The sequence below is a fragment of the Gallus gallus genome, chromosome 2 (genome assembly GCF_016699485.2).
Source record: "Gallus gallus isolate bGalGal1 chromosome 2, bGalGal1.mat.broiler.GRCg7b, whole genome shotgun sequence".
Lineage (NCBI taxonomy): Eukaryota > Metazoa > Chordata > Aves > Galliformes > Phasianidae > Gallus > Gallus gallus.
Genome location: NC_052533.1, coordinates 138,767,078 through 138,782,014, shown reverse-complemented (window position 1 = coordinate 138,782,014; position 14,937 = coordinate 138,767,078). Strand labels below are relative to the sequence as shown.

The window sequence follows — 14,937 nt, the reverse complement described above, 5'->3', positions numbered from 1 at the left end:
ACAGCAGATATACATCATTGCTACCTGGCCACCAACATGCAGGGATAATACAGCTGTGCTTCTCCTCCCTACTGAAAGGAATTGGAGGGGTTCCTATTTGTAAAAATTTACAAAGCATCACCAGTATTTCTTTCTATTTCTGAGATCAAATATAACAAAACAAAACAAAAAGAAAAATGTCCAATTATAATAGTTTAAGCTACTGAAACACATATCTACCTTCACATCTGCAGCAACAACCCTGTCGGGGCCAAGGCTGCCTGAGTCAATACCCTGAGCATAGCATCGCATTGGCCCTTAGAAATGGAGAAGAAAGGAGATGGGAATTCATTATTTCTGAAAGGCCTTGGTGACTGCGCTCTGTGCACGTTACAAGTGAGCAGGAGGCGATCACCAGCTGTGACAAAGACCCAAATCACAGATCAGGCACGATAAAGAGCTCAGCCACACAGAAAAGCCCTTTGAGGCAAACACTGCTAGCGGACGGCCCTCCCGAGCATCTGACTTCTTCGCTTGCAAAAGAAACAAAAGGCACTTTTTATATCTGGCACAGATGCAATTACTTTGGCGTTTCGCTTATGCCCAGCAGAGTGTGCAGCAGTTATAATGGGACATGGACTGTGAGGTGACCACGGTCCCGTTCACTGGAGAAGATAAGCTACAGATAAGCCTGAGTGAGAGCCTAATTAGCGCACAGGCTCAGCCTTTTTGGCTTTTAAATTCTGTAATTTTTATAATTCCTTACAACAGAATAGACATTTGGTATTTACCCTGGCACTTGCCCAGGTTTCCATCCCTGGCCCTCTGTTGACACCCAACTGGGCACTGCTTCACCTCCCGCACCGCTGGCGGGCTTGAACAAGAGCTCCTTTCTTCCCTCAGGTTCCTTACACAGGCACGTGGCAACAAGGAAACCATCAGCTCCCCAGCCAGCCCATGTCTAGCCCAAAAAGCCTGAAAGAACTCTCACAGGTATGGGATGGAGCTGCTGCTCCATCTCCAGGGCCATGGGGCTGCATCCTGCACTGCCTCCTGTGGGGCTCCCTCATCAGGAAAAGCTGAGGAAACCTAAGAAATTGGGAAGCCTCTGGAGCCTCACTTCTTGCTTTGCAAATGATCAACTGAGCCTGGCTCAATTCCTGAGAAGCCATCCTGGCTTCCCAAAGCTATCTAAAGTTTGCCACCACTTTTTGTTATAATTAATTAATTTATGACTTTTAGTCTACAACAAAGTTAACTATTTCACCAGCAAAAAAAAAATAAAATAAAATAAAATAATTTTTAAAAAGACAGCTACAAAAATAATCCTTCTAATCAGTGTATTTTAGTTATTTTCATTAGACCTATTCTTTGAGTTTTCAGGATTTGTTTTGTTACTAAAAACATGTTCTATAGTTAATGAAATACAGAAATTCTCATAACTACGTCTTTCTAGGAGCAAAGGAGTTGTACTAAAACTATAAAAGTGGCTAACTGTGACATTAATTAGAACTCATGAAAAAAAAGAAGCAACAGAAGGTACCAACTACTCACTTTTCAAAGGTAAAGCCAACCAACATGAGGCAGTTCCTTCACAGCTAAAAGTTGGCTTTCATCAGCCCATCACTACTACAGCCTCGTCTATTTTTATATTCCTCTATTAAGTTGGGTTTGAAATTCACGACATTACACCCTCCATGCTGCCACTGCTTCAACTCCCAGGAGGCACAGATGTGCCAGTTGCTGTGGCTGGTTCTGCTAAGGGCACTGGTGGGACAAAGACTCGGCCAGGAACCCCAATGCTGGCCAAGTCTGATTGCTGCTACGGCCACACTACACTGATGCAGCTCGAAGTCCACTAGCAGCAAATTGGCTTGTTGGTTCAAGAAGGCTTGAGGGACACATTTCTGACTGTGCAGCACTTCTCTAGCACCCTCCAAGCACTACATCCTCCGTGTGGTGCTTTGTGGGCCCCTCTCTGCCTGGGTTCAGCTCATCAACCCACAGAGAAACCAAACACTGCACTTTGCTGGGAGTGTTTTCAGTGGGTGTGCAAGTAAAGCAAACCAGTCGAAAGCAAGGGGATGAGTGCCAAGCAGGAAAAAGCCATTTTTTTTTAAATCACTGTAAATCACCCCCTTCCATGGCTTATGAATTTCACATGTACTGATTGGCTCCTTTCAGAACTTAATTCTCAGTGGCTGCCTCCTTCTCCAAAACCTGTATGTGTGAGAGCAATAATTGCTTTCATTGAGTCCCATCACGTATGGCTCGAGATCCCCACTCCAGCATGGGGGCACACCTACACCTCGCAGAACTCGGGAGAAGCCTCCCATGCTGTGGACTGGCACACGGTCCTGTAGAGGCAACCAAGGTGAAGGTTTCAAAACATCTCTTGGAACAGCAATCCAGAGATGTTTTGGCAGATTAGGCTCTATCTTCCTGTTTCTTTTTTTAACCTCCCGTTTACTAAGGGCACATGTTCAATATTCCGTAAATAATAACAGAAAGTGTTTTCAGTCGAACCAAAGCCCATGGAGTACTTTGACTCATTTCAGCAACTGCTGGCAAATCCAAATAAATGCCTACCTGATGAGATAGGCAGCATTAATGTGCAGCACAGTTAAGTTCATGGGCACTAGCTCAGGACTCTCTCGCAGTGAATGAAATTATTATTATTATTAGAAAAGATTTCATAATAGTGTAGGATTAAACTTCATCCAAACTTCATAGATGCAGTGTTGGTTTAACTAAATCCTGCACGGAAAAGTTTTATTTACTTCATCAGTGCAGTTCTGCTACAAAGCTATAGCCCAATGCTTGTTCTTCTCCCCAGTATCCAAAGAAGAGTCCCTCTTCTGCTTGGAGGAAGAGATGCAAAGATTCCCACCAAGCACTGATGTCCATGCTCTATATGCTGGCAGGATAGTAGTAAGGCTCTGGCTCAGCTGGAGGGATGGACATCTTCATGTGTGGACAAAACCAACTGCATTTCCTGCAACTCAAAGAGGAGACTTATTTTTATGTTTTATTTTAATACTGGTGATGCACTGCACCTCTTATCTGCTGCTAATAATTTAAATTGTCATGTCACGCAGTTCAGGCTCTTCAATGCCTAATGCCCAAGTTTTCAGAAGAGCTTGCATGCTACTTTTGAGAGGAATTCCACCTCTCAGTGTTCAAACCAGAATTATGAGAAAACTAAATAAAAAACAGGTAGGATTACTTTACATTAGTGCCTAAAGGCATTAGAGGAATTCCCAGCCACATGCCATCAGCTCCATGTGAATGCAGCTAACTACTTCACTCACCTATAAGGCACGCTCCATGAATCTCAGCAGAACAGAGTCCAAAAGGTCTCTTTCTCTTACCCAGATGACGGTGTCCTACCAGGCACAGGGCTCCTGAGAATACTCTTCTCTCACTGTTTCCTATCTGCTCTTTGCCCCATTACAGTGGAGGAAGGCACTGTCTACCACAACAACTGTGTGTAAAGTCATGGTTGTGCCATCCCTACTGTGCAGATACATCTGCTAAGTAGGTCTGCCTTCCTTAAGCATAGGGTTTAATTCTTGTCACACAACCTTGCTAGGGGGAATCCCATTGGTGTTTCTCCACTGAATCCAGCTGAGTCAGGACTGCTCTTTCACAGTTGTAGTGAGCTCTACGGACATGGCAGGGGACAGAAGATCTGTTTTCACGAAGATGGCCATCCTTCATGCAAGAATCCTTTATCAAGAATGGAGCGAGACTATTGCAAGAGGACATGACATTAAATGAAGCAATTCACAGGTCTATGATCCAACCCAAAATACTTGGAAATATCTTCTTCCAAATGTCACTCATTCAAGAAACCCTTTTTGCCAATCCTCTTTCCCATTTGCACACCCTCCTATCAGAGACTATACTGGAGCAAATGTTAGCGGCCTTTCTAGACAGCTTTCCCTGTTTACATAAGATAGCAAATGTATAACTGATAAAGGAAGATATTTTTCCACATGGTGCATAATCAGACTGTGGGATATATTTGGTGAGAGAAGGTCCCAAGGTTAAAGAATAAGAAAAGAAGGAAGGAGCAAGCATTTCATCAAGATTCATGATTAAGTGGCATAGTAACAACTGAACTTCATTATTCGGGGCTTACAGGCAGTGAAGCATAAAAATAACACTGAATGCAGAATATTCAGCTTATTCGGTCACTTTTTAAGAAGATGACGTTACTTGCCCTTTTCTGACCCAGACAACGTGTCCATTTGGGCATCAGGACATCAGATCAGAGGTGTCTACAGCACAACAAATGTAAACTTTCACACAGTCACCAGCTCACACTTCTCCAGTCCCCAGAACCCTTCCCATGATCCTGGAGCAGCTCATGTTGATGCAGAGAAACCCAGCAGCTGCAATATGATGCAGCAAGGCTAAGAAAAGCCTAAAAAGTCAAAGGACGCAGCCAGGAAAGTGGCAGCACTCGGTCAGCATCACCTTTCACCTACATCTTCCAAGCTGCTTTCCTGATAAAAGATTATCTTGGAAAAACAAGGCTGTCACGGCTGCTCGTTCCACCAGGTCCCAAGACCTGCCACACCATGCCCTCATAGGACCCATCCACACACTGTCACTATGTACACAACACCATACCAAAAAACTTTTATAGAATCACAAAATGGCTCGGATTGAGAAGGACCTTAAAGCTTATCCAGTCCCAACACACTGTTATAGGCAGGACTGCCCGCCACCAGCTCAGGCTGCCCAGGGCCTCATCCAACCTGGCCTTGAACACCTCCAGGGATGGGGTATCCACAGCTTCTCCAGGCAAACTGTTACAAGCTACAAAAGCTTGGATCATACAAAAGGCACCATAACTACTTTTTTTTTTCTTTTTTTTCTTTTTTTTCCCCTAATGGGAAAATTGAGATACCAAAGGAAAACAACACAGAACAGGCAGAATCAAGACTCCTCAGGGACAAGAAGAAAGTGTAAAGATCCTGGTAGATATTTGCATTTTTTTCCTACCTCAAAAGCAGCAGAGATGAACAAAGTCAATGAAAATGACCTGGAAACCTACACTGAGAGTTAGAGTGCTGTGGCCTTGATTTTGATCTTGAAATAACCTGGCCCGAGCTCATGAATCATTTTTAATGTTTATTTTTAGGATGATTACCTTCAAACCTTCAGACCTGTCCTTTAAATAGTTTGACACATTTGATACCTTTTCCATTTTTTCCATGAGGCTGAAAATACGATCTGTGAAGTCACATTTATCAAGAGAGACTTGTCCATCATCTGTATCTCAACAAGTACGCTTCCAAGGAAAGCGCTGTTTGTTTTACAGCAGATGTAGGCTTTCCCAACACCTACCATTAGGAAACATATCATGCCGATATCCAGATATGCCAAAGCCAGCCTGCTCTTTCCACAGCTACAGTAAAGTTTTGGCCTTGAGTTGACAAAGCCTAATTTAGCTGGTAAGAACTTACTCTCACCAACATGGACAGGAGTCAAATCTGAGGAAGAATTCACTCCCTCAGAGCTACTTTTTTTCAGAGCCATCAACAACAGTCCTTTTGGCTACTCAAGACAGACTTGGATGGTTTGTTGCAAGCAAGAAATAGGTATATTCTGAGCACATTTTTAGTTTATTTGTAGAGGTCTCCACCACGTTTGGGAACATGTACAGCCACTACATGTGTGATTCCCATATCAGCACTGTAATCAGTCAGCACCAGACAAAAGAGGGAAATTTCTAGTCCTCTTTTTATCAAAACAGTCACACCAGTAGAGATCTCCATGAATGCAGACAGGGCAGTATGACAGTATCCTATCTCCCTTTCTCTTCATTTATGTTCACAGTGGCGTAAAGACATTGGAGGCAGCACATAGGACCAGGACAGCAGGAGTCTGTTCTCTTCTAACCCTAATGCAGCGGAACAGGGAGGCATAAAGAGCTCCACTTGTGAGGCACTGAGGGATTAAAGATCTTGTGATCCTCAACTGCCTTCACATCATCACTTCCTGCCACCCTCCTCCTTGTTACGCTTCCCACAAAAACAGACCTCTGGAAAACCGTGAAATTGCCTTCTAAATCCAAATCTTCAAGCAACCCCATGGACATGGGCAACCTGGAGGAGTTTATTGTACATCATTATACATGGTTCGGTTCCACCAGTGAAGTCCTATTCATTAGGATGCCCTGGGGCATGCTAGGCATTAATACACCCACATCACAGCTCTGTATATCTAAAGGAACCAGGAATAACTCTGAAGAATCTGAACCATGCAGAGGCCATGTGATGAGCCTTCCAGTGAAACTGATGGGCTTTAAACATAGTAACACAGTGATCACCAGACAAGATCAAACCCAACCACCATCCTTGCTCAGCATCTGGTCTCCAGCCTCAGATGTTTGGAGAAAAGATCTGCATACCTAGCAGGAGGAAGGACAATCCTGTCATTGCCCACCATTGGGCACCAGCATCCACGAGTGACCTGCTGCCTATCCAGATTAAATTAACAGGTTAAACTAATTCACCAGCTGTGACCTTTAGCAGCTGAGGAGCTGACACAGTTCCCCTTCTGGCATTGATAGGGACCACCACAGGAAGCAGAGCAGACACAGTGATGACAAAATTGATCACGGCAGTTTCATTGCCAAGAGACCACCTGCCACAACCCTTACAAGTGCATGTAACCACAGAGTCACTGATTAAACCAACTATGTGTTTTTATGTAGATATATTCTACACAGACAGCTTTCTTACTGTGGGTTTGCCCCATCAGACCTATTCTAACATTCACATCTGGGTGTAATTTCATGTCTGGCAGTAGAGGTGGGTGCTGGTTTCCTACCACAGATGAGTTCAAGTCAGATAACTCAGGTATTTGCTACTCACTATTCTTCACTTCATTACTCTTCCCAGAAAAGACTACAGACTACTATTAGTAACCCATTTCAGGTGACTTTAATATGACGTAGTTGCAATGCATGATAACATCTGAGCTGATTCACATGATGTTTCCCATTTCCACATGTTCCAGAACAAACTCCAGGAGAAGGGCAACACAGTGGCTGTGTCCACAAGTGCTTCAGCCACCCTGGCTGAACCTCGTGCAGGTCAAAACCTTGTGCATTACATCACTGGGGTTACATATCACACTGACCTCAACTGCACTGCAGACTCTCTTAGTCAGTACCTCAGGTGTTGGCCCTACAGAGATGAGTTCCGACAGTCATCTTGTATGCATAGAGCTTCATAAAGGCAAAGTCACTCAGCATGCCGGGAAGTAGCAAGGCACAAGCACATTCTGCACTCTAGTAAACAGAGTGCATGTGGTTCCAGTGACTCACCAAAGTAAAGCACCAGCTCCGGTCGTTCCCAATGCCAAGGCTGAGAAATAAAAAAAAAGTTGGATGAGGAAATGAGGGAGGGGGGGGGGGGAAGAAAATGAAACCCACATCGCATCGTGGCTCATTTATTGTTTCAAACAGCTGCAGCAGAAATTCTGCTTTTGTTTTTGTTGGCTTTTCTCTCTTCTTTTTTTTTTTTTTCTTCCCTTCCACACAAATGAAACAAAGCGTGGAAAGCAAAGGCTCTGCCAGCATCAGTTCTGCACTGACAGTTCATTCCTAATGGCTAGATTCCCTGCTCATTGCAGGGGAGTTGGACTAAATGACATTTACGGGTCTCTTCCAACTCAAACTATTCTATGATTCTATGAGATGGGCCTGAAATTATAACCACAAAAATACAACTGGGTAGGTAAATTTCTCCCAGAGACAGAGCCCTTACTTACAGCAGAGTGCACCCCTATTTCAAGCTGTGTTGCTGCAAAAAGTAACTTCAACTGTCTATAGCATGGAATTGTTACTGCCTTCATCACATCAGTAGTTGGAGCTGCTATCAACCCACAGTGTCGAGGGGGCCCTTGGAAATCAGGTGAACCATGGCACTGCCTAAAACCTTCAGAGTTTCACTTCAGCTCCTGAAATCCCCGTTAAAAAGATGCAAATTCTTTAACCAAATAACTGAAGCACCTGCCAGTTTGAAGAAAACTGTAAGTAAAAATTTCATCTCAGTAGCAGAAAGCCTATTACGATTACAGACATCACAGTTTACAACTGTATCTTCTTAGTCATCAATATGAAGATTAAAACCAAAAGTAGATATACCGTCACATTAAATGTACTTTTTATACCCCATATTGCCAAATAATCCTGGTAAAAAATGCTCAAATACAAAAAAAGAAGCATTTTCAATTGTTGTTTCTTCTAAGAACTCCACACTTCTTCACAAAGACACTAAGCTTGGGGCTTAGTTCCCACCATGGAGGAAGATCAGTTTGAGTTAAGGCCTAAACTAAACACTAGAAATGTTACCACTCTCTGCAGGTGGACTCGGATCAACCCCCTCATTTCTCGAAGCATAATGCTTCAGTGAGAAGAAGAAGACTCAATACTACATCCCTATGACTCAGACGTCATCAAAGGCTGGGAAGAGACAACCAGAGATGTCAGCACAGTAGGTCTTCAAGGGCTATGTGATACTGACAACTGTTAGAGAATGAAGTATTTCTGGTAGATTTAAAGAAGATGTAAATGTATATCAGTAACAGCAGAACACCTTAAGATATTAAGCTCCATCTGGGAGCCTATGTTTAAGAAGGACAAATATGAAAAGAACCCATCAGAGCTGCCAGGAGGGAATGACGAGTCCTTCTTACAAGGGAGATGAGAGCTGCCAGCGTTTAACCTGCATAGCTCTGAAGAGGCAAGACTGCTCTCCTTATCACAGAAACAGCAATTAAAGCTGATACTTGGACAAGGCCAAGTGAATATAAGCTGGCTATGAGCAACTTCAGGCTGGAGCAAAAAGCTTTTCAGCTACACCCAGCTCTGGATGTTTTCCAGCAGTAGAGTAGCAGGTGGCCCAACCAGCCTTAAGATTCAGCTTGATATATTAATTGGTGAGATTATACCCCTTGGCTGCCTAGGAAGGTAAGGAAGGAGTCTTCAAGATCCCAGCAGCATTCTGCACTCATGTTCCTCCTCTCATTGATAACATCTCTTAATTGGCTTTTTCTTATTCTCCCTCACTTACATGCCACACCTATTACAACCATCCACTGTGATGGGAACTCATTTTAGACATTTAATGGGAAATTCCAGATACACAGAGCTTTAAAGGACTACTGTAGAGAAAAGAAGTATAATGCACCTTATTTTGCACATGCAGCAATGAAGACAGGAGAAATCTGTTTCTTCAGTAAAGGAAATCTGAGCATTGTGCTGTACATGTAGAATTAACAGGAATTGCACATCAAGCTCAAACTACCAGCAAGGACGAAACCACACAGTGACAGACAGTGCCACGTTATCCCACACTTCTAAGCACAGACCCCAAATGAACAAAGCTTTTAAATGAGCCTGACTTTTGTCAACCAAGCAGGGCTCCACCGCTCCCATCTATCACTGTTCCTCATGTGCAGGCTACAATAAACCCAGTATAATTTCCTCCCAGTTAATGCATGTAAGAGCAGGATTGTTCCTACCACTGCCAGTGTCTCCATTCCACTATCCAGCAGTTCCTCGATATAGCAGACAGTCCTGTTTCTTATCCCCCAAATACTTCTATCTTCTTTTTTACTATGTCTTGGGAGATTGCTGCTCAGCGTTCATTTAAGCCATTTATTTTCAAAGGCACTCAGATTATTTGCCTGTACCTCTGATATATTTCCAGCTTTCAGATCTGTATGTTTAGATAAAAAATAACATAAATAAAAGTCCAACGTTCAGAGTTCAGCCTTTCAGCTGCAGATTTTCAATGAGTAAATCTCAATTAAGCCAGTAAATGCGGCTGCTGCCTTGCCAATGCGTGACACCATTTCCTTCTGGATATCCCCTGTGGCTTAGATACAACTACCAGGATATGTGAATTGATTCATTTCTTGTATTCCATCGCCTTCTAGCACAATGACTGATTTAGGAGCAGTGAGGGTTTTCATGAGATCAGTGGTTTTGTACCAGATAGGACACCCTCAGCTCTCTGTGGGGCTGGGAAATCTGTCCTGACATTTTTGCTGAGCGGTCCCACAGTGCTCAGTGAGATGGGGACCCTTTTGGCCCTCAGGCTCTCTGCCAAGCAAACAGGAAAGCCTGGCTGTACGCAGACACGGCACAGCATGGGCTGAAATAAATCCCATTGGCACTGAGGATACAGAGAAAGGACTGAGCACAGGCAATACCCCAGCCCCTGTAGACCACAGGGGCAACTGAACAGTTACAAATAATGAGCCATCCCACAAAAGAACAAACAAACAAACAAGAAAAAAACAAACAGGGAGCATCCCCTAAAATGTTCCAGCCATAGAACCAGGAGTTATCGTCTGATCTTTTAATCCAGATTAAGGCAGCACCTGAGTTTACTCTCATACGACAAGCCTGAGCCGGAGCAAGTCTTGCTGAGCACCATTAGGCTGTCCTGAGTGCTGATAGCTGGGTGCCAATTTCCTGGAAGAGGTCCACCTTCAGCAAAACCTCATCTCGTCCTCCTCAGCCAAAGCCTCCCCACCCTCCGAGGCAGAAACTATGGCCGCTGATAGCCCCAGGCTGCTGTGGATTACTTAACGTTTGGACAAACATTCGAAAGCAAGGAGCCCTGTGAAAGCATTGAGAATTATGCAAATACAAAGCCAACAGGAAGCATTGGCATTTTATACAAGTTTGCCCTCATTCTATCAAAGCCTCACAGCGATAGTGTATTTCTCCCGAAGAAAAGCTGCTGGAATCGTTTCACCTGCTTTAATGCACTCATATTTAGACATTTCTACATACCAAGAGTGCATGAATTAAATCAGTATCTCCATTTCATTTCGATTTAGTGTAATGAGGAAGGAGATCTTTGCAAGGGGAATCCACGTCTCATTTCAGATCTTCAGCCAGACTCAACTGGATGGATATTTATTATTTCTTTATTGTCCCTGCCTGCTCCCATTGCTATCACCCTATCATCACGGACAGGACCAGCTTCAGTTGGTCTACACAAGCTGAGATTAGAGACTGAAGGCAGAAATCAAGCACTTTCCTATTCCAAGACTTAATATCCCCCTTGTAAGTCCTACACAGAGGGGAAAAAAAAACATCCAGGACTTGCAAATTCCCCACCCTCATACTTAAAGGCCCATTAGCTCCTTTCCACAGACAAGAAACCAAAACATCTCACATTTTCCTTAGCTTGATCTATACTTACTGTTTATTAGCAGCCTGTAAGATTATGAACAGAAAATTGAAATAAATATGGAGATGCATCTCCAAAATGCACTCACATCCTAATCATACTGGCAACATGCGAGTGATTCAGAGCAGGCTAATAGATGAAGGCTGGAGAGGAGAGGAAGGAAACAGAATTTTTTTTTTTGCTGCAGGAGTTTATTATTATCTGGGAATGAGGTTGGGCTGTCCCAGCAGAAGAGCTGCATGCAGCACAGAGTGGTCTGCAGAGCCCCAGAGACATGAGTCACCCATAACAGCAGCAGACCAACCCCACCAGATTGCATTCACACTTCTCAGCTCTCCACGTACTTCAACAATGAAGTCTCCCCAAAAAAATGCTGCTTCTTCCTTTCCTACAGTTAGGCAGCAAACTCAGCCAGGGAACAGATTTGGCTTAAAAATAACATGGCACAAGACAGAAAAAAACCTAAAACAACTGTAAACTTCATAGCAAGTGTTATCGCTCCACCAGAGCAGCTCTAGGTGTATAAAGGGCAGTGAAACTTGGAGCTGGTACCAGGAACACCTGTCTGCCACTGCTGAACCCAGATGCTGCCATCTTTTCTCTGGGGATAACATTTATCCTACTGCCATTATCTTTAACAGTGAAAAATTAAAAACACCACAAGGCAAAAATAACAGTCCCAGTTTTGGGCCCCCACTACAAAAAAGGCATCAAGGCCCTGGAGCCTTTTAAGCACATACAAGGTCTAAGGCAGCAGCACATATTGGTAATGTAACATAATTAATGTCATTTACTTACTTCATCCAGGAAATTTATCTAATCAGCTAAAATAACACGACAGCCAGAACTTGGCACCAAAGGCAGAAGCTGCCACACGGCGCAGACCAGCTCTGCCACCCACCACGGAACCATTTAACCCCGAAACAACCTCCTGGGGGACATTTCACACAGCGAGCAGCACTGGTCCCAGGGATTGGTTCAGTGCTGAATTTCTGGCCCACAGTCCAGTCCGAATTTAAAAGCACAATGAGAGTTGGTTTCCCTAACAAAATGCCAAAAAATAAGCCACTCTATAAAAATATCAATATTTGAATTTCTATTGGGTTTTAGACTTGGGCAGCTGTGGGAACATCTCTGGGAAAGTGACAGCTAGCTTACGTCAGTGCATTTACATTGCTGAGCTGTGGGAGCTGAGTGGCCATCATTAGACCAAACTGTCCATAAACCAATAAGTCACACTGAGGAGCTCTAGGAACAGGTGCTGGTTACCAAAACAGGGTATTCTAAGTCGCCCCTCTCACTGCCCAGCAGTGACAGAGGTGCAGGACTTCTGTCCTGGCCTTTGAGGCTGTGGGCAGATGGTTGGGGTCACCCAACTGGGACATATCTCAGAGCTGAGTACTGCTGCGGGGAGACAGGGCTGCATTCTTCCCTGATGAAACAGCAGTGAAAGGGCTCACGTTGCTTCTCTGCACATTAGTGCAGGAACAAAAAAACAAAGCAAATCCGCTCTGTAGTATTAGTGATTATGACTCAGACTTTTATTCCCCCCAAGCCGTGATTCATTCGCTTCAGCCATACAGCTCATAGGCACAGACTCAGAGCAGCCTCATGATTTCAAGCTCCCCCGCAAACGGGGGGGCTTTTTTGCTATCTCACTAATTAACTCTCTTCTGCAGTCAGTGGTTAAGAATTCTCATTCCCCCCCCCCCCCTCCACTCAGCTTCTGGGCACTGGGCCGGCGGAGCTGAGCGCCGCACGCTGGGGCCACGTGTCTGTGGATGCTCTGCGCCCAGGAACTCGTCACAGCCCCGTGCGAGCCGCGTGACCACCATAAACACACACAGCCCTGCAGCCAGCCCCAACGGTGAGGGGGGGCACGTTCAAAGAGACACAAACAGGAGGTTACTCGAGGCCAAAGGGATGGCCAGCAGCAAAGGGATTCATGGGAGGCATAGGGAAAACATCAGGATGGGGATGCAGCTTCAGAGAGGTGGCAGTCACTGGTCAGTGACAAGCAGCATCTCATCCAGCAGGTGGGACACATAGGGCTGGGGACAACCCTGTGGCGCCTTTAGCCTTGCCTACTGTGCCATGCCCATGGGCTGAGCTGTACAGGGACAAGTGTCCCCCACGCTCACCATCATGTACTCCATCACTCCATCTCTTCCAGCAGCATGCTTTTGAAGCAGAAACTGTGGGCTGTTTTTGCTTTGTTTTGTTTTCTAATTTCCAACCCCTGCAGTACACCTGGTGATCCTACTCTGCTCTGCCCTGGTGAGGCCACATCTACAGCTACAGCTGTGTCCAGTTCTGGACTCCTAAGTTCAGGAAAGACAGGGAACCTCTACTGACAGTCCAGAGGAGGGCTACAAAGATGATGAGGGACCTGGAGCATCTCCCTTATGAGGAAAGGCTGAGACGTGGGGCTGTTCAGCCTGGAGAAGGGAAGAATGAAGCTGGATCTTACTAATGCTTATAAATATCTAATGGACAGGAGACAAGTCAGTGGTGCCAGGCTCCTTTCAGTGGTGCCCAGTGACAGAACAAAGGGCAGTGGGCACAAAATGGAACACAGAAGTTCCATACAATCATGAGGAAACACTCCTTTACTTTGAGTGTTACAGAACACTGGAACAAACTGCCCAGATACGTGGTGGAGCCCCCTCTGAAGATATGCAAAACCTAACAGGACGCTTTCCTGTGTAAGCTACTGTGGAAATCTGCTTTAGCAGTGGGGTTGGACTCGATCTTCAGAGGTCCCTTCCAACCCCTACAATTCTGTGATTCTTTGAACCAAATAAGTCTTGTGGCCTCCCTGCATTTGAATACTAATAGTGGCAGACAAATTCCACATTTCAAACAAGGATAAGACATTAAACAGAGCCTCTGTAGAGAGATTAGATACAATTAAAAAAAAAAAAAAAAACAATAATTTCTTATGTTCTTGGCAATGAGCTGATCGGCAGCAAAAGCCAGGAAGCACAGCCTCCTTTCCCCTGACACCACGGTGCCCTGCAAAACCAAGCACATTAGAGTTCAACAGCTTGCCCAAAGGGTAACACTGCAAAACATGGAGCAGAGAACTATTTGTGATGCAGAAACTCATTGAGTTCCCAGGTTCATACACATCTGTGAGCTCTTGCTACTCAGTTCTTCCCAGAAAGACTGTGTAAAGGCACTTCAGCAAACTTGAGATGCCAGGTGAAGAGCTCCTCACCTTCTCCAGCACTAGAGACCAGGCAAGAAGCACACCAATAAAACAGAGTGAAGCAACAGCAACTTGTTTTCCCCGGTACTGCTGCACAGGAAGAAGCTAGAGGAACTCTTTATAGGGGTCCTAGAAGGACTTTTGAGGATGAAGTTTGAAAATAATCTTTAGCAAAGGCAGGAAGGGAAGGAATAATAAAGGAGGGAAAAGCCTCTTGCATCCTCTCATTTTTTTGATGTAATGGTTGTTTCAGTTGCGCATACTCCAGAGGAAGTCACTGATTCAATGTGCAGATTTCACTGCACACCAAGGTTCCTAGCACCCTATCTACCCTGGAGGCACTCACATTCCTCCTGTCTCCCACGCCATCTCCCACTGTCAAACTCTGATGCTATATGAGGCAGATATAAAATAGAGACCTTCCACTGTAGGCTTTAGAGAGGGGCAATAGAATCATAGAATCCTTAGAGTTGGAAGAGACTTCTGAAGGCCCTCTAGTCCAGCTCCCCTGCATTG

General features: G+C 44.6%; 1 long non-coding RNA gene across 6 annotated transcripts in view; it reads right to left on the bottom strand.

Moving 5' to 3' along the window:
* The window catches only part of LOC100858809, an 81,124-nt gene that overhangs the window by 46,638 nt on the left and 19,549 nt on the right, over window positions 1–14,937 (bottom strand). Inside the window, exon 2 of one of the 6 annotated variants that reach the window (XR_001465520.4) lies at window positions 7,325–7,364. The exons of 3 other annotated variants lie outside the window; for them this stretch is intronic. This is a non-coding gene — a long non-coding RNA (uncharacterized LOC100858809). Of the gene's footprint in view, window positions 1–7,137; window positions 7,275–7,324; window positions 7,365–14,937 lie in introns of those variants that run through there. 2 more of the 6 variants (XR_005857398.1, XR_005857399.1) reach the window with 2 other exon arrangements.